This window comes from Arachis hypogaea, chromosome 6 (genome assembly GCF_003086295.3).
Source record: "Arachis hypogaea cultivar Tifrunner chromosome 6, arahy.Tifrunner.gnm2.J5K5, whole genome shotgun sequence".
NCBI classification, from domain to species: Eukaryota; Viridiplantae; Streptophyta; class Magnoliopsida; order Fabales; family Fabaceae; genus Arachis; species Arachis hypogaea.
In genome coordinates, this window is record NC_092041.1 from 40,990,872 (window position 1) to 41,015,815 (window position 24,944).

The 24,944-nt window shown below is 42.6% G+C and overlaps 21 non-coding genes and 4 pseudogenes across 21 annotated transcripts; all 25 read right to left on the reverse strand.

Moving 5' to 3' along the window:
* Nucleotides 1-78: 78 nt before the first annotated feature.
* Nucleotides 79-197, reverse strand: LOC112698450 (5S ribosomal RNA). The gene has a single exon (XR_003151603.1). It is a non-coding gene; the product is annotated as a 5S ribosomal RNA (ribosomal RNA).
* A 176-nt stretch (nt 198-373) lies between these two features.
* Nucleotides 374-492, reverse strand: LOC112698519 (5S ribosomal RNA). Its single transcript, XR_003151670.1, has one exon. It is a non-coding gene; the product is annotated as a 5S ribosomal RNA (ribosomal RNA).
* Nucleotides 493-945: 453 nt separating this feature from the next.
* LOC112699486 (5S ribosomal RNA) lies at nt 946-1,060 on the reverse strand (annotated as a pseudogene).
* A 439-nt stretch (nt 1,061-1,499) lies between these two features.
* Nucleotides 1,500-1,615, reverse strand: LOC112699446 (5S ribosomal RNA; annotated as a pseudogene).
* A 182-nt stretch (nt 1,616-1,797) lies between these two features.
* LOC112699367 (5S ribosomal RNA) lies at nt 1,798-1,915 on the reverse strand. The gene has a single exon (XR_003152442.1). It is a non-coding gene; the product is annotated as a 5S ribosomal RNA (ribosomal RNA).
* Nucleotides 1,916-2,098: 183 nt separating this feature from the next.
* On the reverse strand, nt 2,099-2,216 carry LOC112699176 (5S ribosomal RNA). Its single transcript, XR_003152292.1, has one exon. It is a non-coding gene; the product is annotated as a 5S ribosomal RNA (ribosomal RNA).
* A 181-nt stretch (nt 2,217-2,397) lies between these two features.
* LOC112699019 (5S ribosomal RNA) lies at nt 2,398-2,514 on the reverse strand. Its single transcript, XR_003152145.1, has one exon. It is a non-coding gene; the product is annotated as a 5S ribosomal RNA (ribosomal RNA).
* A 182-nt stretch (nt 2,515-2,696) lies between these two features.
* LOC112699300 (5S ribosomal RNA) lies at nt 2,697-2,815 on the reverse strand. Its single transcript, XR_003152382.1, has one exon. It is a non-coding gene; the product is annotated as a 5S ribosomal RNA (ribosomal RNA).
* Nucleotides 2,816-3,003: 188 nt separating this feature from the next.
* Nucleotides 3,004-3,122, reverse strand: LOC112699441 (5S ribosomal RNA; annotated as a pseudogene).
* Nucleotides 3,123-3,304: 182 nt separating this feature from the next.
* LOC112698942 (5S ribosomal RNA) lies at nt 3,305-3,423 on the reverse strand. The gene has a single exon (XR_003152071.1). It is a non-coding gene; the product is annotated as a 5S ribosomal RNA (ribosomal RNA).
* Nucleotides 3,424-3,612: 189 nt separating this feature from the next.
* LOC112699390 (5S ribosomal RNA) lies at nt 3,613-3,730 on the reverse strand. The gene has a single exon (XR_003152461.1). It is a non-coding gene; the product is annotated as a 5S ribosomal RNA (ribosomal RNA).
* A 184-nt stretch (nt 3,731-3,914) lies between these two features.
* Nucleotides 3,915-4,033, reverse strand: LOC112699435 (5S ribosomal RNA; annotated as a pseudogene).
* A 187-nt stretch (nt 4,034-4,220) lies between these two features.
* On the reverse strand, nt 4,221-4,339 carry LOC112699327 (5S ribosomal RNA). Its single transcript, XR_003152408.1, has one exon. It is a non-coding gene; the product is annotated as a 5S ribosomal RNA (ribosomal RNA).
* Nucleotides 4,340-4,526: 187 nt separating this feature from the next.
* Nucleotides 4,527-4,645, reverse strand: LOC112699171 (5S ribosomal RNA). The gene has a single exon (XR_003152288.1). It is a non-coding gene; the product is annotated as a 5S ribosomal RNA (ribosomal RNA).
* Nucleotides 4,646-4,829: 184 nt separating this feature from the next.
* LOC112699021 (5S ribosomal RNA) lies at nt 4,830-4,948 on the reverse strand. Its single transcript, XR_003152147.1, has one exon. It is a non-coding gene; the product is annotated as a 5S ribosomal RNA (ribosomal RNA).
* Nucleotides 4,949-5,129: 181 nt separating this feature from the next.
* LOC112699353 (5S ribosomal RNA) lies at nt 5,130-5,248 on the reverse strand. The gene has a single exon (XR_003152429.1). It is a non-coding gene; the product is annotated as a 5S ribosomal RNA (ribosomal RNA).
* Nucleotides 5,249-5,431: 183 nt separating this feature from the next.
* LOC112699321 (5S ribosomal RNA) lies at nt 5,432-5,550 on the reverse strand. Its single transcript, XR_003152402.1, has one exon. It is a non-coding gene; the product is annotated as a 5S ribosomal RNA (ribosomal RNA).
* Nucleotides 5,551-5,736: 186 nt separating this feature from the next.
* Nucleotides 5,737-5,855, reverse strand: LOC112698970 (5S ribosomal RNA). The gene has a single exon (XR_003152097.1). It is a non-coding gene; the product is annotated as a 5S ribosomal RNA (ribosomal RNA).
* A 424-nt stretch (nt 5,856-6,279) lies between these two features.
* Nucleotides 6,280-6,398, reverse strand: LOC112699096 (5S ribosomal RNA). The gene has a single exon (XR_003152217.1). It is a non-coding gene; the product is annotated as a 5S ribosomal RNA (ribosomal RNA).
* A 186-nt stretch (nt 6,399-6,584) lies between these two features.
* LOC112698698 (5S ribosomal RNA) lies at nt 6,585-6,703 on the reverse strand. The gene has a single exon (XR_003151841.1). It is a non-coding gene; the product is annotated as a 5S ribosomal RNA (ribosomal RNA).
* A 185-nt stretch (nt 6,704-6,888) lies between these two features.
* On the reverse strand, nt 6,889-7,007 carry LOC112699316 (5S ribosomal RNA). Its single transcript, XR_003152397.1, has one exon. It is a non-coding gene; the product is annotated as a 5S ribosomal RNA (ribosomal RNA).
* A 187-nt stretch (nt 7,008-7,194) lies between these two features.
* On the reverse strand, nt 7,195-7,313 carry LOC112698629 (5S ribosomal RNA). The gene has a single exon (XR_003151775.1). It is a non-coding gene; the product is annotated as a 5S ribosomal RNA (ribosomal RNA).
* Nucleotides 7,314-7,498: 185 nt separating this feature from the next.
* Nucleotides 7,499-7,617, reverse strand: LOC112699185 (5S ribosomal RNA). Its single transcript, XR_003152301.1, has one exon. It is a non-coding gene; the product is annotated as a 5S ribosomal RNA (ribosomal RNA).
* A 182-nt stretch (nt 7,618-7,799) lies between these two features.
* On the reverse strand, nt 7,800-7,918 carry LOC112699292 (5S ribosomal RNA). Its single transcript, XR_003152375.1, has one exon. It is a non-coding gene; the product is annotated as a 5S ribosomal RNA (ribosomal RNA).
* Nucleotides 7,919-8,101: 183 nt separating this feature from the next.
* LOC112699115 (5S ribosomal RNA) lies at nt 8,102-8,220 on the reverse strand. The gene has a single exon (XR_003152235.1). It is a non-coding gene; the product is annotated as a 5S ribosomal RNA (ribosomal RNA).
* Between the last annotated feature and the right edge of the window lie 16,724 nt (nt 8,221-24,944).

The following is a 24,944-nucleotide window of genomic DNA, read 5'->3' on the forward strand; positions in this document are numbered from 1 at the left end:
GGCTCGCCCTTAGGTGTCCTACTCGGGATAGCGTCATTTAAAGAATGAGGTCGGCACGACGTTAAAAAAAAAAAAAAAGAGGTGCAACACGAGGACTTCCCAGGAGGTCACCCATCCTAGTACTACTCTCGCCCAAGCACGCTTAACTGCGGAGTTCTGATGGGATCCGGTGCATTAGTGCTGGTATGATCGCACCTATTATAGTTCGCACACACAATTTTTTAACCATGCGGCGCGAGAGAGCGTAACACTATCCGCGAAGCCTTGCGGTACCGTAGGTGCCTGCGAGGATGAGGCCATTGCGGCTCGCCTTAGGTGTCCTACTCGGATAGCGTCATTTAAAGAATGAGGTCGCACGACGTAAAAAAAAAAAAAGGTGCAACACGAGGACTTCCCAGGAGGTCACCCATCCTAGTACTACTCTCGCCCAAGCACGCTTAACTGCGGAGTTCTGATGGGATCCGGTGCATTAGTGCTGGTATGATCGCACCTATTATAGTTCGCACACACAATTTTTAACCATGCGGCGCGAGAGAGCGTAACACTATCCGCAAGCCTTGCGGTACCGTAGGTGCCTGCGAGGATGAGGCATGCGGCTGCCTTAGGTGTCTACTCGGATAGCTCATTTAAAGAATGAGGTCGGCACGACGTAAAAAAAAAAAAAGAGTGCAACACGAGACTTCCAGGAGTCACCATCTAGTACTCTCCCAAGCACGCTTAATGGAGTTCTGATGGATCGTGCATTAGTGCTGGTATGATCGCACCTATTATAGTTCGCACACACAATTTTCTTAACCATGCGGCGCGAGAGAGCGTAACACTATCCGCGAAGCCTTGCGGTACCGAGGTGCTGCCGAGGATGAGGCCATTGCGGCTCGCCCTTAGTGTCCTACTCGGGATAGCGTCATTTAAAGAATGAGGTCGCAGACGTAAAAAAAAAAAAAAGAGGTGCAACACGAGGACTTCCCAGGAGGTCACCCATCCTAGTACTATCTGCCCAAGCACGCTTAACTGGGAGTTCTGATGGGATCCGGTGCATTAGTGCTGGTAGATCGCACCTATTATAGTTCGCACCACAATTTTTAACCATCGGCGCGAGAGAGCGTAACACTATCCCGAAGCTTGGGTACCGTAGTGCTGCGAGGATGAGGCCATTGCGGCTCGCCTTAGGTGTCTACTCGGGATAGCTCATTAAAGAATGAGGTCGCACGACGTAAAAAAAAAAAAAAAGAGGTGCACACGAGACTTCCCACCATCCTAGTACTACTCTCGCCAAGACGCTTAACTGCGGAGTTCTGATGGGATCCGGTGCATTAGTGCTGGTAATCGCTATTATAGTTGCACACAATTTTCTTAACCTCGGCGCGAGAGAGCGTAACACTATCGCGAACCTTGCGGGTACGTAGGTGCTGCGAGGATGAGGCCATTGCGGCTCCCCTTAGGTGTCCTACTCGGATAGCGTCATTTAAAGAATGAGGTCGGCACGACGTAAAAAAAAAAAGGTGCAACACGAGGACTTCCCAGGAGTACCCATCCTAGTACTACTCTCGCCCAAGAACGCTTAACTGCGGAGTTCTGATGGGATCCGGTGCATTAGTGCTGGTATTTCGCACCTATTATAGTCCGACACACAATTTTCTTAACCATACGGTGCGAGAGAGCGTAACACTATCCGTGAAGCCTTGCGGTTACCGTAGGTGCCTGCGAGGATGAGGCCATTGCGGCTCGCCCTTAGGTGTCCTACTCGGGATAGCGTCATTTAAAGAATGAGGGTCGGATGACGTAAAAAAAAAAAAAGAGGTGCAACACGTGGACTTCCCAGGAGGTCACCCATCCTAGTACTACTCTGCCCAAGCATGCTTAATTGTGGAGTTCTGATGGGATCCGGTGCATTAGTGCTGGTACGATCGCACCTATTATAGTTCGCACACACAATTTTCTTAACCATACAGCGCGAGAGAGCGTAACACTATCCACAAAGCCTTGCAGGTACCGTAGGTGCCTGCGAGGATGAAGCCATTGCGGCTCGCCCTTAGGTGTCCTACTCGGGATAGCTCATTTAAAGAATGAGGGTCGGCACGACGTAAAAAAAAAAAAAGAGGTGCAACACGAGGACTTCCCAGGAGGTCACCCATCCTAGTACTACTCTCGCCCAAGCAAGCTTAACTGCGGAGTTCTGATGGGATCCGGTGCATTAGTGCTGGTACATCGCACCATTATAGTTCGCACACACAATTTTCTTACCCATACGGCGCGAGAGAGCGTAACACTATCTGCGAAACCTTGCGTGTACCGTAGGTGCCTGCCGAGGATGAGGCTATTGTGGCTCGCACTTAGGTGTCCTACTCGGGATAGCGTCATTTAAAGGATGAGGGTCGGCACGACGTAAAAAAAAAAAAGGTGCAACACGAGGACTTCCCAGGAGGTCACCCATCCTAGTACTACTCTCGCCCAAGCACGCTTAACTGCGGAGTTCTAATGGGATCCGGTGCATTAGTGCTGGTATTCGCACCTATTATAGTCCGCACACATAATTTTCTTAACCATAAGGTGCGAGAGAGCGTAACACTATCCGCGAAGCCTTGCGGTTACCGTAGGTGCCTGCGAGGATGAGGCCATTGAGGCTCGCCTTAGGTGTCCTACTCGGGATAGCGTCATTTAAAGAATGAGGGTCGTCATGACGTAAAAAAAAAAAAGAGGTGCAACACGAGGACTTCCCAGGAGGTCTCCCATCCTAGTACTACTCTTTCCCAAGCACGCTTAATTGTGGAGTTCTGATGGGATCCGGTGCATTAGTGCTGGTACGATCGCACCTATTATAGCTCGCACACACAATTTTCTTAACCATACGGCGCGAGAGAGCGTAACACTATCCACAAAGCCTTGCAGGTACCATAGGTGCCTGCCGAGGATGAGGCCATTGCGGCTTGCCCTTAGGTGTTCTACTCGGGATAGCTTCATTTAAAGAATGAGGGTCGGCACGACGTAAAAAAAAAAAAAAAAGAGGTGCAACACGAGGACTTCCCAGGATGTCACCCATCCTAGTACTACTCTCGCCCAAGCAAGCTTAACTGCTGAGTTCTGATGGGATCCGGTGCATTAGTGTTGGTACAATCGCACCGATTATAGTTCGCACACACAATTTTCTTAACCGTACGGCGCGAGAGAGCGTAACACTATCCGCGAAACCTTGCGTGTACCGTAGGTGCCTGCCGAGGATGAGGCCATTGCGGCTCGCCCTTAGGTGTCCTACTCGGCATAGCGTCATTTAAATGATGAGGGTCGGCACGACGTAAAAAAAAAAAAGGTGCAACACGAGGACTTCCCAGGAGGTCACCCATCCTAGTATTACTCTCGCCCAAGCACGCTTAACTGCGGAGTTCTGATGGGATCCGGTGCATTAGTGCTGGTATTTTCGCACCTATTATAGTCCGCACACACAATTTTCTTAACCATACGGTGCGAGAGAGCGTAACACTATCCGCGAAGCCTTGCGGTTACCGTAGGTGCCTGCCGAGGATGAGGCCATTGCGGCTCGCCCTTAGGTGTCCTCTTCGGGATAGCGTCATTTAAAGAATGAGGGTCGTCATGACGTAAAAAAAAAAAAAAAAAGAGGTGCGACACGAGGACTTCCCAGAGGTCACCCATCCTAGTACTACTCTTGCCCAAGCACGCTTAATTGTGGAGTTCTGATGGGATCCGGTGCATTAGTGCTGTTACGATCGCACCTATTATAGTTCGCACACACAATTTTCTTAACCATACGGCGCGAGAGAGCGTAACACTATCCACAAAGCCTTGCAGGTATCGTAGGTGCCTGCCGAGGATGAGGCCATTGCGGCTCGCCCTTAGGTGTTCTACTCGGGATAGCTTCATTTAAAGAATGAGGGTCGGCACGATGTAAAAAAAAAAAAGAGGTGCAACACGAGTACTTCCCAGGAGGTCACCCATCATAGTGCTACTCTTGCCCAAGCACACTTAATTGTGGAGTTCCGATGGGATCCGGTGCATTAGTGCTGGTACGATCGCAACTATTATAGTTCGCACACACAATTTTCATAACATACGGCGCGAGAGAGCGTAACACTATCCGCGAAGCCTTGCAGGTACCATAGGTGCCTGCCGAGGATGAGGCCATTGCGGCTCGCCCTTAGATGTTCTACTCGGGATAGCTTCATGTAAAGAATGAGGGTCGTCATGACGTAAAAAAAAAAAAAAAAGAGGTGCAACACGAGGACTTCCCAGGAGGTCACCCAACCTAGTACTACTCTTGCCCAAGCACGCTTAATTGTGGAGTTCTGATGGGATACGGTGCATTAGTGCTGGTACGATCGCACCTATTATAGTTCGCACACATAATTTTCTTAACCATACGACGCGAGAGAGCGTAACACTATCCACAAAGAATTGCAGGTACCGTAGGTGCCTGCCGAGGATGAGGCCATTGCGACTCGCCCTTAGGTGTTCTACTCGGGATAGCTTCATTTAAAGAATGAAAGTCGGCACGACGTAAAAAAAAAAAAAAAGAGGTGCAACAAGAGGACATCCCAGGAGGTCACCCATCCTAGTACCACTCTCGCCCAAGCACGCTTAACTGCGGAGTTCTGATGGGATCCGGTGCATTAGTGCTGGTACGATCGCACCTATTAGAGTTCACACACACAATTTTCTTAACCATACGACGCGAGAGAGCGTAACACTATCCACAAAGAATTGCAGGTACCGTAGGTGCCTGCCGAGGATGAGGCCATTGCGGCTCGCCCTTAGGTGCTCTACTCGGGATAGCTTCATTTAAAGAATGAGGGTCGGCACGACGTAAAAAAAAAAAAGAGGTGCAACACGAGGACTTCCCAGGAGGTCACCCATCCTAGTACTACTCTCGCCCAAGCACGCTTAATTGTGGAGTTCTGATGGGATCCGGTGCATTAGTGCTGGTACAATTGCACCTATTATAGTTCGCACACACAATTTTCTTAACCGTACGGCGCGAGAGAGCGTAACACTATCCGCGAACCTTGCGGGTACCGTAGGTGCTGCCGAGGATTAGGCCATTGCGGCTCGCCCTTAGGTGTCCTACTCGGGATAGCGTCATTTATAGTATGAGGGTCGGCACGACGTAAAAAAGAAAAAAGGTGCAACACGACGACTTCCTAGGAGGTCACCCATCCTAGTACTACTCTCGCCCAAGCACGCTTAACTGCGGTGTTCTAATGGGATCCGGTGCATTAGTGCTGGTATTTTAGCACCTATTATAGTCCGCACACACAATTTTCTTAACCATACGGTGCGAGAGAGCATAACACTATTCGCGAAGCCTTGCGGTTACCGTAAGTGCCTGCCGAGGATGAGGCCATTGCGGCTCGCCCTTAGGTGTCCTACTCGGGATAGCGTCATTTAAAGAATGAGGGTCGTCATGACGTAAAAAAAAAAAGAGGTGCAACACGAGGACTTCCCAGGAGGTCTCCCATCCTAGTACTACTCTTGCCTAAGCACGCTTAGTTGTGGAGTTCTGATGGGATCCGGTGCATTAGTGCGGGTACGATCGCACCTATTATAGTTCGCACACACAATTTTCTTAACCATACGGCGCGAGAGAGCGTAACACTATCCACAAAGCCTTGCAGGTACCGTAGGTGCCTGCCGAGGATGAGGACATTGCGGCTCGCCCTTAGGTGTTCTACTCGGGATAGCTTCATTTAAAGAATGAGGGTCGGCACGACGTAAAAAAAAAAAAAAGAGGTGCAACACGAGGACTTCCCAGAAGGTCACCCATCCTAGTACTACTCTTGCCCAAGCACGCTTAACTGTGGAGTTCTGATGGGATCCGGTGCATTAGTGCTGGTACGATCGCACCTATTATATTTCGCACACACAATTTTCTTAACCATACAGCGCGAGAGAGCGTAACACTATCCGCGAAACCTTGCAGGTACCGTAAATGCCTACCGAGGATGAGGCCATTGCGGCTCGCCCTTAGGTGTTATACTCGGGATAACGTCATTTAAAGAATGAGGGTTGGCACGACGTAAAAAAAAAAGAGGTGCCACACGAGGACTTGGGATCCGGTGCATTAGTGCTGGTATTATCGCACCTATTATAGTTCGCACACACAATTTTCTTAACCATACGGCGCGAGAGAGCGTAACACTATCCGCGAAGCCTTGCCGGTACCGTAGGTGCCTGCCGAGGATGAGGCCATTGCGGCTCGCCCTTAGGTGCCCTACTCGGGATAGCTTCATTTAAAGAATGAGGGTCGGCACGACGTAAAAAAAAAAAAAAGAGGTGCAACACGAGGACTTCCCAGGAGGTCACCCATCCTAGAAATACTCTCGCCCAAGCACGCTTAACTGCGGAGTTCTGATAGGATCCGGTGTAATAGTGCTGGTATGATCGCACCTATTATAGTCCGCACACACAATTTTCTTAACCATACGGCGCTAGAGAGCGTAACACTATCAGCGAAGCCCTGCGGGTACCGTAGGTGCCTGCCGAGGATGAGGCCATTGCGGCTCGCCTTTAGGTGTCCTACTCGGGATAGCGTCATTTAAAGAATGAGGTTCGTCATGACGTAAAAAAAAAAAAAAGAGGTGCAACACGAGGACTTCCCAGGAGGTCACCCATCCTAGTACCACTCTCGCCCAAGCACGCTTAACTGCGGAGTTCTGATGGGATCCGGTGCATTAGTGCCGGTACGATCGCACCTATTAGAGTTCACACACACAATTTTCTTAACCATACGGCGCGAGAGAGCATAACACTATCCACAAAGCCTTGCAGGTACCGTAGGTGCCTGCCGAGGATGAGGCCATTGCGGCTTGCCTTTAGGTGTTCTACTCGGGATAGCTTCATTTAAAGAATGAGGGTCGGCACGACGTAAAAAAAAAAAAAGAGGTGCAACACGAGGACTTCCCAGGAGGTCACCCATCCTAGTACTACTCCTGCCAAAGCACGCTTAACTGTGGATTTCTGATGGGATCCGGAGCATTAGTGCTGGTACGATCGCACCTATTATAGTTTGCACACACAATTTTCTTAACCGTACAGCGCGAGAGAGCGTAACACTATCCGCGAAGCCTTGCAGGTACCGTAGGTGCCTGCCGAGGATGAGGCCATTGCGGCTCGCCCTTAGGTGTTCTACTCGGGATAGCGTCATTTAAAGAATGAGGGTCGGCACGACGTAAAAAAAAAAAAAAAGAGGTGCAACACGAGGACTTCCAAGGAGGTCACCCATCCTAGTACTTCTCTCGCCCAAGCACGCTTAACTACGGAGTTCTGATGGGATCCGGTGCATTAGTGCTGGTATGATCGCACCTATTATAGTTCGCACACACAATTTTCTTAACCATACGGCGCGAGAGAGCGTAACACTATCCGCGAAGCCTTGCGGGTACCGTAGGTGCCTGCCGAGGATGAGGCCATTGCGGCTCGCATTTAGGTGTCCTACTCGGGATAGCGTCATTTAAAGAATGAGGGTCGGCACGACGTAAAAAAAAAAAAAGAGGTGCAACACGAGGACTTCCAAGGAGATCACCCATCCTAGTACTACTCTCGTCCAAGCACGCTTAACTGCGGAGTTCTTATGGGATCCGGTGCATTAGTGCTGGTATTTTCACACCTATTATAGTTCGCACACACAATTTTCTTAACCATACGGCGCGAGAAAGCGTAACACTATCCGCGAAGCCTTGCGGGTACCGTAGGTGCCTGCCGAGGATGAAGCCATTGCGGCTCGCCCTTAGGTGTCCTACTCGGATAGCGTCATTTAAAGAATGAGGGTCATCACGACGTAAAAAAAAAACGAGGTGCAACACGAGGACTTCCCAGGAGGTCACCCATCTTAGTACTACTCTTACCCAAGCACGCTTAACTGCAGAGTTTTGATGGGATCCGGTGCATTAGTGTTGGTATGATCGCACCTATTAGAGTCTGCACACACAATTTTCTTAACCATACGGCGCGAGAGAGCGTAACACTATCCGCGAAACCTTGCGGGTACCGTAGGTGCCTGCCGAGGATGAGGCCATTGCGGCTCGCCCTTAGGTGTCCTACTCGGGATAGCGTCATTTAAAGAATGAGGGTCGGCACGACGGAAAAAAAAAAAGAGGTACAACACGAGGACTTCCCAAGAGGTCACCCATCCTAGTACTACTCTCGCCCAAGCATGCTTAACTACGGAGTTCTGATGGGATCCGGTGCATTAGTGCTGGTATTTTCACACCTATTATAGTCCTCACACACAATTTTCTTAACCATACGGTGCGAGAGAGGGTAACACTATCCGCGAAGCCTTGTGGGTACCGTAGGTGCCTACCGAGGATGAGGTCATTGCGGCTCGCCCTTAGATGTCCTACTCGGGATAGTGTCATTTAAAGAATGAGGGTCGGCACGACGTAAAAAAAAAAAAAGAGGTGCAACACGAGGACTTCCCAGGAGGTCACCCATCCTAGTACTACTCTCTAATTGCGTATATGCTTATTGAATGAAATGTGAATGATGCACTTCCACTATCTGAGATACGGGTTTCCCTGGGTGAAAGCAGTGGCTAGCCACCACGTGCTCCAGGTGGAGACTTGATACTCTTCCTCTCTCTCTCTCTCTCTCTCCTTTTCCTCCCCTCTCTTTCTCTCTCTCTTTTTTCTCTTTTCTCTCTTTCTCTCTGTCTCATTCCTTTCTCTTTCCTTTTCTTCTTTCTCTCTCCCCCATTTTCTCCCTCTCATCCTCTTCTTCTCTTACTTTTCTCTCCTTCTCGTATTTCTTTTACTCTTGCTCCTCTCTCTTTTTTTCTTCTTTCTCTCTCTCTCCCCATTTCTCTCTCTCCTCCTCTTCTTCTCTCCTTCTCTCTCCTTCTCGTCTTCTTTCTTACTCTCTTTTGTCTTCTCTCTTAACTTTTTCACAATCTCTATCCCTCTTCTATCTCTTTTCTCCTCTTCTCTCTAAAGCGAGAGAGAAGAGAGAGAAAGAGAAGATAGATGAGGAGAAAGAAAAAAGGAGAGAGATAAGAAGAGAGAAGAAGGATATGAGAGAGAAAAGAAGAGAGAGAAAGAGGAAGAAAAAAAGGACAAAGAGAGAGAAAGAGAGAGGGAAGAGAGAGAGAAATGATGGGGAGAGAGAAGGAGAGAGAGAAATGATGGGAGAGAGAAGGAGAGAGAGAAAAGAGAGGAGGGGAGAGAGAAGGAGAGAGGGAGAGGATGGGAGAGAGAAAGAGGGAAAGGGAAAGAGAAAGAGCATGGGGAGAGAGAGGGAGAGAAGGATAGAGAGAAAGAAAGAGGAGGGAAGAAAGAGGGGAAGGGGAGAGAGAGATAGATAGATAGAGGGGAGGGGAAGAGAGAAAAGAAAGAGAGAATGAGAGAGAAAAATGGGAGAGAGAAAGAGAGAGAGAGAGAGAGAGAGAAGGAAGAGAAGAGGAGAGAGAGAGAGAAGGAAGAGAAGAGGAGAGAGAGAGAGAGGAGGGAGAGAGAGAGAGAGAGGAAGAGAGAGAGAGAGATAAGGAAGAGAGAAGAGGAGGGGGAGAGAAAAGGAGAGAGATGGAAAGAAGGAGATAAGAAAAAGTTACTCATATCATTTAGAAAGAAAATTATTTATATTAGAAAAAAGTATTTATAGAAAATGCTGAAAAGAGATAACAAAGAAAAAGGAACGAAAGCAATCGAAGGGATTTCATTTTTTACAAATGTTACTCATATCATTTAGAAAGAAAAAAAATTAGATTAAAAAAATTCAATTAAAAAAAAGTTTAAAAATTTGGGTTTTTGTATGTAAAAATATTAATTTTTGTGTAAAAATCTATTTTTACAAGTAAAAACCAATTTTATGGTATAAAAACCAATTTTTAAGTATAAAAACCCGTTTTTAGGTAAAAACCGGTTTTTAGTGTAAAAACCGATTTTTTAATATAAAACCGGTTTTCTATATAAAAACCGGTTATTTTTTAAAAACCGATTTTTACTTTAATAACCGGTTAAAAACCGGTTTTGAATTTCACTAACCGGTTAATAACCGATTTTATCATTTAAAACTAATTTGGTTAATTAACCAATACTATATATTTGGTTAACCAAAAAACTGGTTTGGTTTTTGGATTAACCAAACCATGAACACCCCTAGTGGCCAGACACTGTGAAAGTTTCGGATGAGCTCTCCCCCTTGGATAGACACCAGTATGGGTGTTGTGTATATGTATTGATAATTATGTTTGAGAGTAACTCGAGTTGGGGATGCATGACAGAGGGACAGTCCAATGGTTAGCTACCAGGACTTGTCGGATTGGCTTTATAACCGACAGATGAGACTTATCAGCCACTAGGACAGGCATACATCATATGCATTATATGTGAATTCTTTGGAATGCCTAATTGACTGGATATTACTTGCTAATTGTCTAAATGCCATATCTGCTTCCTATATGTGCATTTCCTTGTTTGATATAATTGTGTTTGCGATATCAAATCACTGATGGTGGTTAGGAGGTTCGAAGGATTTGGAAAGGGGAGTGTTAGTTAGACTGAAGATCTTTAGCTAGTTGCCTATTTCATTTATGGTTTAATCTATTTATAAGATTTGATTATCTGTTGGAAGTTCTAGGATTGCCTTCGACTTTCCAGGACATTACATGTTAGATATGTGGGTACTGTTACCATACTGAGAACCTCTGGTTCTCACCCATGCGGATTTTGTGGTTTTCAGATGCAGGACGTAAGGCTCCTCGCTGAGGTATGCTGGAGACTTCTGGATTAGCGAAGATCCTTAGCTTTCAGGTCTTTATTTTGCTTTTATGTACTTACTTAGATACTTATTATCTCCACTATATACATATATACTGTATTGACTCCTCTTAGAGGTTATTTTAGAGAACAGATTCTGTAACTGGTCTTTTGGGTTTCTTTTTCGTTCCTTACTTTATATATATATATATATATATATATATATATATATATATATATATATATATATATATATATATATATATGTATGTATATATATATGCTCGGACCGGTTATCTTCGCAAACCGGGTCTTGAGTTTTGATATCCATACTCTTGGCACTCTCTTGTTTATACACTCGCGTTAGCTTATCCTTTATCTGCTTCGTTATGTTATTTATCGAAGTGTTGTGCTTTTCAATTTAACGGTTTTGATTTAACCCCTTTTTCCTCAAAAGCTCCTAGTTATGAATATTTTTCACACTACTATATATACTACATTTTATTTTTAGAGGTCGTAATACCTCGCCACCTCTGTTTTATGACTTAAGCATAAGACTCTGTGTGGTAGGGTGTTACATTATTGTATCAGAGCAGTTCGTTCTTGTAGAGCCTGAGGGACGGACTAACGATGCTTCTATGCATTCTCTGTTTGTGTGTTTATGTGCTATTAGAATATCTAACTAATATAACTGGCATAAACGTTCATGAGCATGCATTTGGGACTTTGAAGAACTAGACTTTCGATATTGAGACTCATCAACTTGATATCGATTGTTTAGTGTGTATAGGAACCAGATGGCACCTTGTAGACGCGGTCGAGGCTGTGGGAGACGTTGTACTAGCACTCAGGGACCGAGAACCAACCTGAATGACCTGGTAAACTTTACGGCGGCGTTGGAGAACATGGCTACTGCTATGTAAGCCACTGCGAAGGCTCTTGGACAATAGATAAACAACAATGGCATTGGTAGAAGTGGAGCCTAGGGCCCAATGTCACTGGCAACCTTCTTAAAGGTTAATCCACCTAAGTTCAAGGGAACCATCAACCCGATTGAAGCCGGTACCTGGTTTCAGGCTATGGAGCAAGCACTGCAAACGCAATTGGTACCTGAAGAGTAGTGTGTTGAATTTGCTACCTATCTGATCACTGGAAAAGCATTGCATTGGTGGCAAGGAGCCCGACGTCTCCTGCAGCAGGGTGACGACCCTATCACCTGGGATGCCTTCCAGGTGGAATTTTATAAAAAGTACTTTCCAAATTCTTCCAGGACGGTCAAGGAACTTGAGTTACCACAACTGAAGCAGGGTGCTATGTCCGTATCTGAGTATACCGACAAGTTTGAGGAGCTATTCAGGTTTTCTCGCATGTGTCACGGAGCTCCGGGAGATTCGAGGAATGAAAGTGCATTAAGTTTGAAGGAGGGATCCGGAGTGATATCTTTAGTTCAGTGGGACCAATGGAGATTAGAACTTTCTCAGAGTTGGTGAATAAGAGCAGGGTTGCTGAAGAGTGTGTGAAAAAGGCGGCTGCAGAGAAAGGAAGTCATAAGGGACCTTTTCAATAGAACCGAGGGGAAAACTTTGCTCCAAGGGGTCAGACTTTCAAGCGGGGAGGCTTTGCACCACGGCAAACTCAGGGTTAGAATAATTTTAGGAGGCCCAACAACAACAACTCTCAGGGGAAAAGATTTCGGAAGCAGCCTCAGAACGAGCAAGCTTGTGCTAAGTGCGAGAGTCACCATCCGGGAGTCTCGTGCAAGGCCAGATGGGGCTTGTGCTACTCTTGTGGTAAGGTGGGGGCATAAAGCCTCAAACTGTCCGGAGAAGCAGAAGCAAGCTGCTGGGACATCACAGCAGCCTGGTCGGGTGTTCACCACTTCAGCTGTAGGTGCCCAAGGGTCCGATACACTTATCCGAGGTAAATGTGAAATGGTTGGTCAAATTTTAAATGCTTTATTTGATTCGGGAGCAACACCTTCATTCATTGCATTTGAAAAGCTAGTGAGTTAGGATTGAAGATTGTGGTTTTGGGCTACAATCTTAAGCTGTATAATGCCACCCATAAAGCCATAGTGACTAGGTTAGGATGTCTGCAAGTTTCATTTAGGGTTAAACAACGTGATTTTATTCATGATTTGATTTGCTTGCTGATGACCGGTCTTGATCTTATCTTGGGGTTGGACTGGTTGTCTAAGAATCATGTTTTGTTGAACTGTTTTGAAAAATCGTTGTATTTCATGCCTGAGGGGTCGGAAGGACTAGTTGTAGTGAATGGTTGTTATTTAAACTACGTGGTAGTAAACCGTTTAGGCAGGAGTGTCGGGTGAGGAACAAAGTTTAGAGAAAATTCCAGTTGTTTGTGAATTTTCTGAGGTGTTTCTGGATGACATTGAGGAATTTTCTCCTAGCCGAGAGGTTGAATTTGCAATTGAGTTGGTACTGGGAATGGGGCCAATTTCGATTGCCCCTTACAGAATGTCGCCTTTAGAGATGGCCGAACTCAAGGCTCAGTTGGAAGACTTAATAAGTAAACGCTTTATCCGCCCTAGTGTTTCTCTGTGGGGAGCACCAGTACACTGGTGAAGAAGAAATATGGGAGTATATCACTACAACAAATATGGCCTTTAGCAACGCCAAATTTTGCGACGCCTTAAAAACGTTCTCTTAGACAAGTTTAGACAACGTTTTATTTAAGTGTTATTGTTGAATTCAATTTTTCATCAATTTATAGCAACAAAATAAAACTGTTCTCTTTGACTATTTTAAAGAACGGTTTTATAACCGTTAGTAGAATTTGGTTTTAAGCAACAATTTTTTAATGTTGTTTAAATAACTATACAAAAGATACGCTTAAAAACCGTTGACAAAGTTGCTACACTTTAAAACCATTCTCTTAGATGATTTTAGACAACGATTTTTATAGTGTTGCTGTTGAAGTTTAATTTTTCATTAAGTTATAGCAATAAATAAAATAGTTTTCTTTGACTATTTTAAAGAACAGTTTTATAACCATTACAATAATTTTTTATTAAGCAATAATTTTTTAATATTTAAATTTATACAAATTAAAAGATACATATAAAAATAGTTCTCTATAAATATTAAATTAGTAGAATACTCAAAAATTATTGTTATAAATAAATGACAAATAATATTTATAAAAAAAATAAATTAAAAATAAATTTATAACAAATATTATTTTTTGTTTCATTCTCGCTTTAAAATTTAACATATTTTTTACTTTTAAACAATTTTTAAAAAACTCCTTATAGCACAAAACACAGAGCTTTGGTGTTTTCCTTCCTCTACAAGCTCTAAGTCCTAATTATTGAATAATTTTTTATATTTAAATTATAATGTTTAATAATTATAAAATAATAAAAATTTTATATGATTTAATTTAAATAATTAATATTTTTATAATTTAATACTTTAAAGTTTATAAATAAAAAAATTAATTATATCTTAATTTTATTAAAATTAGGCACTCTTAATTAAAAAATACACAAATCAAACGGTAACCTAACCCTAATTTTTATCTAACCCTACTTCTATTAGACTATTACATACACTGCCCTCAGCATTTCCCCCCCCCCCCTCCCATAACACACACCACACACATACACAGAGATGACAGAGAGGAAGAGAGGGAGCCTCCGTCATGTCGCCACCGTTCAGCCCATCGCCGCTGCTGTGTTGCCACCAAGCCGCGGGTCACGATGGAAAGAGAGAGAGAGGCCAAATGCAAGGGGGAAGGGAACCCTCATCGTCGCCGTTCATGGAGTCTGTGCCAGCACTGTCGTCGCTGTCGCGGAGGAACGTCCCTGTCTCCGCGAGCTGCCGCCATCGAAGCTTCTGCTTCTGCTTTGCTGCTTCTGCTGTCACGCCGTCGTCCCTCTAGACGTTGCTGCTTCTGAATCCCCTGTCACTGGTTCTCTACCTCCTCATTGTGGCTCAACCTCTGTTTAGGTAACTCAAATGTCTCTTATTCTGTGAGTTTAATTGATTTGCTTTCTATTTTGAGTTGAAGAAATTTACAGATTAGAAATGCAGAAGGAACCTAACCATTACAATACTCTAACATTCTTGATCCAAATTATTTTATTTATCATCTACGCTCAATATTTGTATAATAAAAAGTCCTAATGTATTGTTAAAGCTTCTATTAATTTGTTAACAAAGTAGAACCCTACTGTTATAGTTAAGCTTCTACATGAATAAGCTTCTTTCAAAGAAATGGAACATGGCTCAAATATGACTTTTTATTTAGTCCCTTAACTAATTATTTAGTGTTTGTTTTGAGAAAGACAGTGTTTTAGTAAGGGGTTGCTTGGATTTCTTGGACTTTTTAATATTCTTATTTCTCTTCCCATTGCCCTCATACTCAATTTCACCAAACTGGAACCTTTTCATACACTTACCTTGAAGCAGCTTGGTCTGATCATTGGCAAAGGCCAGTTATTCATTATTATTAGTAGCTTGACATTGTGGTTTAGTTCTTTTACTTTCATATTCATTGCATAGGACAATAATTTGTGCATTTTTTTCCTTTGAATCTACCGCTGCTTGTGCAATCTGATGATGAGATTTTTTTTTAATGGTCGAGTATATGGCTAAATTTTTGCATAGGACGATAATTGGTTCCTATGTTGTGTTTGTAATTGAAACAGCCTAATCTAAATAAGTTTGTATCCATTGGAAGGCCAGCGTGAAAAGAAGCTTGTGCTACTCTTCAAAAGCTCCTTTCAGGTACAAGTTGCAACCTCAATTTGTTCTTTTCTTTTACAAGTAGGACAAGGTGATTTGTGTGGAACAATATTGAAGGAATCCGGGTAGGAAAGAAAGAAAGAAATAAAAATAAAAGGAAAAGAATAAAATAGAGAAAAAAAATCATTTTTTAGTTGAGCAAACAAACATTCTAATGCCTTAAACGCTACACTAGCTTCTACTTCCATTAACACTTTCATTGGTTTTGTTGGATGGAAATCTTCTTCTTTGTTTCCACATTCTAATGCCTTAAACGCTACATTTTCACTCCCTTTCAACCCGATACCGCACTTCTCCGTCACTTGCTCTGCTTCTTCTTCCGGTACCACATTTTTTTCCTTCTCATTATGCTCTTCTTTTTTAACAATTGATAGAATCCAGTGTGATCTATCACCTTTGATTCTATGAGTGGGACCAGAAATAAATAAGAGAGAGAGTGCAATGAATGGTTAGATTGAACACTGGATACCATCCAGTTTTTTTCTCACTGGAGAGGATCCACTCCCCTATTTTATCTGTGTGATAATAAAGGTAACATTGCTGGTTCCTAATAGCATTCAGTTTTAACAAATTTGTTGCTTTAGATAGTGGTGCAAATTGTTGTAGGGCTCTAGGAGAGGGTAATTCAGGTATTTTTGAGTCTTTGAGATGAATCAATTAATGGAGATTGTTGAATTTGATTGATTGAAGGCATGGAAAAAGAGGGAAAAAAAGTTCTGTTAACAATTAACATTCATTTGTATGTTTTACAGAAATGAGTAATATTGTTCAAATTTGGGAGACTATTATAAGCATTTCTTTCTCTTGATTACTCTTTCATTTTCTTGATTATACTAATTTAAGCAAGAGAAATTCATGATTTTTGTGGTGATTTTGTCTTCAGATCCTCTGCTGGTGAAGGCTGCCAGAGGAGAATCTGTTAGTCGGCCACCAGCAAGGATGATTTTGTCTTCATGATATATTTGAGCATTGTTTGTGTATTGACATTTGACAAATCTATTTGTGGTATCAAATTATCTTCAAATCTTACATTTTGTTTGTGAATTTTTAGTTGGCATTGATGCTTATATTTGCAAATTACTCCTAAATTGCAGGGTTAAGTCGATTGTGAGGAGCATAGCTATATACTTATTAACAAATACTTGAACGAATAAAACTATATAATACTACGTCTTTTCTCTTAGCTTATTATGCTATACTAGTTCAGTTTGTTGTAATTACTGTGAGGAGCATAGCTATATACTTATTATTGCTTATTATGCTATGCTAATTAGTTTAGTGAGATTGTATGATTATTAGTTATTATTGATGGATCACGTGAATTAACCTCAATTTCTTTTAGGTCACTAACTCACCTGGTGTGGAACTTCTTAGTTTATGCATTCTTATTTTAACTAAGAGATTTATTCTTCCATGTAGGTAGGTTCTTTCAACCAACGCACCCTAGCTTCCAAGCAAAGAACATGGTCTCTGCTCCCATCTGTTTCATTCTTTCTTTTTCTTAATTCATAATTAAGGAAGATACTAATATACTTGAGTTTTTTCTAACTTAGCCTTTGCTCATTGGGTTCAAATCAGAACTTTTATAGTATGAAGTATATACTGTCTTTAAATTCGCCAGACAAGGTTGGTACATAACTTTGTGTTTGTCTTTTTAATGCTTAGTATTCAGGTTTTCTAATTTGCCAAAAATGTTTATACAGATAAAGATCAGATTTAAGATTCTTTCTAATTCTTTTTGTGGAGCAGTTGCCATTAAAGCCAAGAGAGTCCACTCAAGCTGGGTTACCACACCAACTTTGTTGAAGAAAAATGAAGAAATTATCACCCTTAGGCTATAGTATTTTTGTATTTTGAAAAATGATGATGATATAAGTAAAATTAGTTATGACCTAGACTAGTATTATGTTATTTTGCAATAATGATATAATGTGATTGTGGATTTTACAATTTTTATAAGTCAAATTTGATGGTAAATATTCAATTAGTTTTCTTTAGTAATTTGATTCAAATAGTTTCAATTATATATTGATACTAAATTAAAAAAAAGTTGGAACTATTTTCATTCATGAGAAAACTATTATAAATAAATAATTATATATTACAAAAAACCATTGTCAAAAGTCACAAAAGGTAATGGCGTTAAAACCGTTGTCAAAGACAACTAAAAAATGACAATAGTATTAAAACCGTTGCAAAAAAATGATACTACCGACAATGTTTTAAAACTGTTGGCTTTGTGAATAATAAAACTACAACAGTTTAAAATTGTTGCCTATCCAGTTATGGATTTAACACGTTATGTCATGAAAGAGAACGGTTCTAAACCGTTGCTTATCGAGTAACGGTTTGAAACCGTTGTTTAAAATTTCCCTTCAAAACCATTGTCTATGCCAGTAACTGTGTCAACAGTTTTTTTGTTACCGTTGCCTTAGGTAAAAAACCGTTGCCTATGAGCATTGGTAACGGCCGCATGTACCACAGGTCAAAAACTGTTGCCAAAGCGTTGCCTAAAGTTTTAGGAATGGTTTTTTGATCTATGGGAACGATTTTTTACCATTGCAAAAAACCATTATTTGTTGTAGTTTATGCGGCTCTGTGTGGATTACAGGCAGCTGAATAAGGTCACAATAAAGAATAAGTACCTGCTGCCGAGGATTGACGATCTCATGGATCAGTTATAAGGAGCCGGAGTTTTCTCTAAGATTGATTTGTGATCTGGCTATTGCCAGATAAGGGTAAGAGATGAAGATATCCCTAAGACCGCTTTCAGGACTCGTTTCGGTCATTACGAGTACACTGTAATGTCTTTTGGGTTGACGAATGCCCCTGCGATGTTCATGGATTATATGAACAGAATTTTTTGTCCGTTCCTGGATAAATTCGTTGTCGTCTTCATTGATGACATACTGATTTACTCCAAGACTGAAGAAGAGCATGCAGAACACTTGAGGACCGTGTTGTAGATACTAAGAAACTCTATGCGAAACTGTCCAAATGTGAATTCTGGAAAGACGAGGTGAAGTTTTTGGGCCATGTAGTGGGTAAACAGGAGGATAGCAGTAGACCTATCTAAGGTAGAGGCGGTAATGGATTGGGGGCGACTAACCTTAGTAACTGAAATAAGGAGTTTTCTGGGCTTAGTTGGCTACTACCGGAGATTCATCAAAGGTTTTTCGCAAATGGCTTTGCCACTGACAAGGTTAACCTACAAGGACGCGCCATTTGTTTGGACTTCTGAGTGTGAGGAGAGCTTTCAAGGATTGAGGCAAAAGTTGACCACCGCGCTTGTGATGGTGTTACTTGAGCCGAATGAACCATTTAAGGTGTACTGTGATGCCTCACTAAAGGATCTAAGGTGCGTGATGATGCAGCATCATAATGTGGTGGCGTATGCCTCACTACAGTTGAGAACTCATGAAGTTAATTACGCACGATTTGGAGCTTGCTGCGGTTGTGTTTGCGCTAAAGATGTGGAGGCATTACCTCTATGGGGTTAAGTTCCGAGTTTTCTCTGATCATAAGAGCTTGAAATACCTCTTTGATCAGAAGGAGCTTAATATGCGGTAAAGGAGGTGGATGGAGTTACTGAAAGACTACAACTTTGAGTTGAATTACCATCCAGGGAAAGCAAATGTAGTGGCAGATGCGTTAAGTCGGAAGTTGTTGTATGATGCTTGGATGACGCTTTGAGAAGAGGAGTTGCTCAAGGCATTCAAGAGTCTGAAGATTGGTGTTCAAGAAGCATCTGGGACTCTGTTTTTGAGTCGATTACAAATCTCAAATGACTTTAAACCCGAATTCCTAAAGGCTCATCAAAACGATGACGTGTTACCGAAGGTGTTGCCAGCAATTGAGCAATGGAAGCAGTGGAGAGTGTCATGGGATCAAGATGGGTTATGGAGATTCAAGGGTAGGATCATTGTGCTAGATGTTGGGACTTTGCAGCAAGATATCTTAAACGAAACACACAAAAGTGGATTCTCTATTCACCCGGGGAGTACTAAGATGTACGTTGATTTAAAAGCGATGTTTTGGTGGCCGGGTATGAAAAATAATGTGGCAGAATATGTTTCAAAGTGTTTAACCTGTCAGAAAGTAAAGATCGAACACCAGAGACCTTCCGGGACGTTGCAACCTTTAGAGGTTCCGCAATGGAAATGGAAAAGCATTGCGATGGACTTAGTGTCGGGATTGCCAAGACCACGGCCGGTTTTGATGCTGTCTGGGTGATATTAGACCGGCTAATGAAGTCGGCTCATTTTCTACCCATTCGAATGAATTACACCATTGAGGAGCTAGCACAGTTATACATAAAAGAGATTGTGAGACTTCATGGTGTGCCTACTACAATAATTTCTGATAGAGATCCTCGTTTCACTTTAAGGTTCTCGGGTGCATTTCAAAGAGCTTTCGGAACCCAATTAAGCTTAAGTACGACTTACCATCCTCAAACAAATGGTCAATCTTAGAGGACGATCCAAACCCTAGAAGATATATTGAGGGCTTGTGTTTTAGACCAGCCGACGAGGTGGGATCGGTATATGCCGCTAGTGGAGTTTGCATACAATAACAACTACCATGCGAGCATCGGAATGGCTCTGTATGAGGCTCTGTATGGGAGGAAATGTCAATCTCCTCTATGCTGGTATGAAGCTGGGGAGAAAAGCTTGTTGGGGTTGGAGATGATAGTTGAGACTACTAAACAAGTCAAGAAAATCCGAGACAAGATGCTCACTGCGCAGAGTCGTCAGAAGAGTTACGCCGATCAGAGGCAGAAGCCCTTGGAATTTGAGGAAGGAGACCATGTTTTCCATAAGATTACTCCAACAACAGGAGTAGGTAGGGTGATTAAAGCAAAGAAGCTGAATCCTTGATACATCGGTCCGTTTCAGATCCTGGAGAGGGTTGGACCGGTGGTGTATCGGATGGCTCTACTACCCCACCTTTCGAACTTGAATGACGTATTTCACGTGTTGCAGCTTCGGAAGTATACTCCTGATCCTAGCCATGTGTTAGAACCTGAATCGGTTCAGTTAAAAGAAGATTTGACGCTTCCGGTGGCTCCGACCAAACTTGACGATATGAGTATCAAACGGTTGCATGAATAAGAGGTTTCGTTAGTCAAAGTGGCATGGAGTCGAGCCGGTGTTGAGCAGCACACTTGGAAACTTGAGTTGGAGATGCAAACTAACCACCCGCACCTATTCTCAGGTAACTGAGTTCGAATTTTGTGAGCAAAATTCCCATTTAGGTGGTTAGAATGTAAAATCCAGTTAATTAATGACTAATTAACCCATAAATTAAAATTTATTCTAGAAAATTAGAAATGTGATTTTTATGACTTAATATAATAGAGAAAATTAAAATGAGAATTTTGACAATAATTTTAAAAAAATAGGCCAAAGATTGGACCGAAAGGGCCAAACCAGGCCAACTAGACCCATATTGGGCCCTTGACCCAACCAAGCTCAGCCTAAAACCCTTATTCAGCACTCTCTCTCCTCTCTTAAACCTCAAAAACGCTGAAATGTAAGGAAATGGGAAATAACACTCTTCCAAAGTTCTAACCCTTACTTGATCTTCAAATCACCATAATTTTTGATCCAGATTTCCGATTGCCGCACCGTTTGCGGCCACGCATTCACCGCATCAAGCTCTACAAAGTCCACAAATTTGTTCTTGAGGTAGGCCATGATTTATTCTATGAAAGTTCAGCCTTAATTTCCAAATTTTGGGTGAAAAATGTTGAGATTTGTGAGCTTTTGATGTTATAGGATCCAACTAGCTTGAAGGAGAGGCTTAATCTTGTCTCCTTAATCTTTGGGTATGGTAAGATTCTCAACCCTAGTGGAATTTATTGGTTTATGATGTTGGGGTAATGAGTGGGTATGTTTGAATGTGGTATTATGGTTTAGGAAGTGTATACATGTGTGTTGGAGCTTGATTGATGTTTTGGAAACCTTGAAAAAGGGCTTTTGTGTTCTAAAAATCTGTTCTTAGAGGTCTTGAAGCCTTGAGAGCTTGTGAAAAAGAGATTTGGAGGTGCTCCGGGTTGAGCAGGGAATTGACCAAGTTATGGTTTTGGTTTCCTGTATCTAAAATGTAATGTGGTGTGAAAACTTAGGATAGAGACCCTAAGATATGATTTGGACCATTGATGTTGTTGATTGGTTGAGATGAATTGTGTTGTTATGTATGTGGTTAGTGGATTTTGGATGTTTTAATGGTATGATGTATGAGAGACATGCATGTTTTGATATATGCTTAATGATTGGTTGAGATTGAATTGTGGGTGAAACCATATTGATGGTGAGGATGATATTGATTGTATTTATTGATGGTTGATGGAAATGGTATTGTTGGCAATTGGGATGAGGAAAGATATAAGACATGATATTGTGTTTGAAATTGAGTTATCCGACTGAGATTGGTTAAAATGGTGGATTGGTGGATTGTGAATTTTATAAAAATGTTAACATATGAGTTAAGCAGGCTTGAGGTTAATTTTTGAAAAGTTTTGGTTGGTTTTGAAAATGGTTGAAATTGGCTTGTTTTGAAAATGAAATTTTGTGGATTTGTATGAAATTGTGGTTTTTGGATCTATTTTGACGGAGCACAACTTGGTCTCCGGATCCCTGATTTGTATCAAACTTGTTTAGAAATAAAATTGGATCTGAGATGTTAATGCCATTTGAAGAACCGATGGAAAATGATTTGAAATGAAAAAGTTATACCCGTCGAAAGTTTGGGGTTTGAAAATGTAATTCTGCAGCTTTTTAACTTTGTAAAATTTTTGGCATGTCATGGCCCCACGCGGACGCGTGGTCGACGCGCACGCGTCACTCTCAATTTTTACTCCCCCACGCGTGCGCTTGGCCAATGCGTACGTGATGGGCTGAATTCGCTACCCTTCCCCAATAATATTGATGAATTCGTTCTTGGCAAGCGCACCAAAATTATCGTCAAGTATTAACCCACTGTGGAGTGGGATTATATCCACAGAGATTGGTAGATTTGAGCAATTTTAATCGATTGGTGAATTAGCCAAGCTCAAGAGAATAAGTTGTGTGTACAGAATTATAAATAACAGAAACATAAATGACAAAAGAAACAAAAGAAAGCAATAAAAATGTAGAAATGGAATAACAAGAATGTAAAAGGGGAATGGGATTTTGCAGAATGTAAGTAAAGCTATAAAAGAATGGGAGAGATAAGAATGGGGGAATTCAATGAGATTAGGAGATATTTTGTAGAATGAAAGTAAAGCTATAAAAGCATGGTTTCATGTTTCCTTTTCCAAGATTCCCATGAAACCCATTTTGCATTCAATCTCTTTTCCAAGTTAATTGAACACTAAGCATTAAAATCAAAATTCCTTCTAGCAAATCAAAGAGAAGATGAATAGAAGAAGAAATTCACTATCATTAATCCATAAAGTACAATAGAGCTCCCTCTCTCAATGAGAGGGAATTTAGCTACTCATAGCTCAGAGAGAAAGTACAAAAGATGGAGGAGATGAAGTGTGAAAAACTAAAAGTGAAATCCAGCAAAACTAACTCTGTGACTTGCTTACCCCTTTTCCAATACTTCCAAGGGTATTTATACTACTCCTAGATCTAGAAAATAAAAGAAAATTACAAAAGTGAAAAGAAAAATTACATTTTGGAGGGAAAAGAAACTCAACAAATGTGATCTTCCAGCTGGCGTGTGACTGGCGCTTCTCTGGCGTGTCACGCTCCTTCTGTTTCTGATTTGGCGTGCCACGCCTTTCCATTCAAGTGGCACGCCGTCCTCTGTTTCACCCCTGGCGTGCCACGCGTTCGAGTCTAAGTGGCACGCCCAGGACATTTTAAAGGGCAAGGTAGCCTGGCGTGCCACGCCTTCGAATCAAAATGGCACGCCCAAGGCATTTTAAAGGGCAAAGCAACCTGGCGTGCCATGCCTTCGAACCAAAGTGGCACGCCTAAGGTCACTTCCCTTATCTCTATGCTTCTGGAGATCTGTACCGGCGTGGCACGCCCAGGGTCTGGCATGCCACACCCTTCTTAAAGCTTCACCCCCTTGCTGGCGTGCCACACCTCATCTCCCATGTGGCACGCTTGAGTTCATTGGCTCCTCTTCTTCCTCTCTGGAAAATACTACCAGCGTGCCACGCCATGAGACTGGCATGTCACGCCCTTCATTTGCTTCATCTTCTTGCTGGCGTGCCACGCCTCATCTCCCAAGTGGCATGCCTGAGTTCACTGGCCCTTTAACTCCTCCTCTGGAAAATACTACCAGCGTGCCACACCATGAGACTGGCGTGCCACGCCCTTCATTTGCCATGGTCTCAGATGTTGGTGTGCCACGCGTGGATGTTCAAGTGGCACGCCAAAGTGAGATAATTAAGCTGCCATGCCACGCCTTCGATACCAAGTGGCACGCCGAGCTTTATTTGGCCTCCTTAGGTGCTGGCATGCCACGCCTTGTTGCTCAAGTGGCACGCCTTAGTGGGACTTTTTGTGCTGGCGTGCCACGCCTTCGATCCCAAGTGGCACGCCCAGCTTTTGCATTGTCTCCTTGTTCACTAGCGTGCCATGCCTTGTTGCTCAAGTGGCACGCCCATTCAATTTTGGGTCTTATAGGCTTGGCGTGCCACGCCTTGGTCCTCAAGTGGCACGCCCAAGTGAACTCTGGGGCTGGCGTGCCATGCCTTCGACAGAAAGTGGCACACCATAGTGATGGCTCTTCTAGTAACGAGTTCGCGTGCCACGCCTTGCTCCTGGCATGCTACGTCCCTTTGATGGTCTTCAATTTTACTCTTTGGAATGTTGTACCAGCGTGCCACGCCCAGCTTCTGGCTTGCCACGTCAATACACTTTTGTGACGTTTGTTCCAAGTGGCACGCCTGCTTCACACGCCCCACTTGTTTTGTTGTTTTCTTTCCCATTTTTGATGTCTTCCCCACCTGAAATCCAGCACGAACTCATTTCAAAGCAATGTACTATGATATTCATCAATTAAGGCATGAATTGCAATGATCAAATGTTATTATGCCTCTTTTATGGTCCTTTTTATGCAAGAAAAAGGGTAGATGATGTAAGTCATCACAACACCAAACTTAAGCTTTGCTTGTCCCAAGCAAATCAATGTGAGTGGTCTTTTGGTGAATTTAGACTTGACCTTAAATGTATGCACTATAACTAGGATTTGGACTAAGTGCTCAACACATGCATGAGTGCTTTGAATATCAGAAAGAGCTACTTGATCCTTAAGGGTTTTTCTAAGTATGTGTCTTAGGGGTCCTTTTCATTGATTGTCACCTTGAAGTAGTAAGGGTTAACTCTTTCTTTCTCTTTTTGTGCTTCTCTTCTGTTTATTGACCACGACTCTAAGTGTTTTGTCTCAAGACAACCCTTTAGTTAGGCTTTCAATCAACACTCCCAAGTCAGTTGACTTTAGGGTTCTAGGTGTTGAAGCACCCATGAGGATT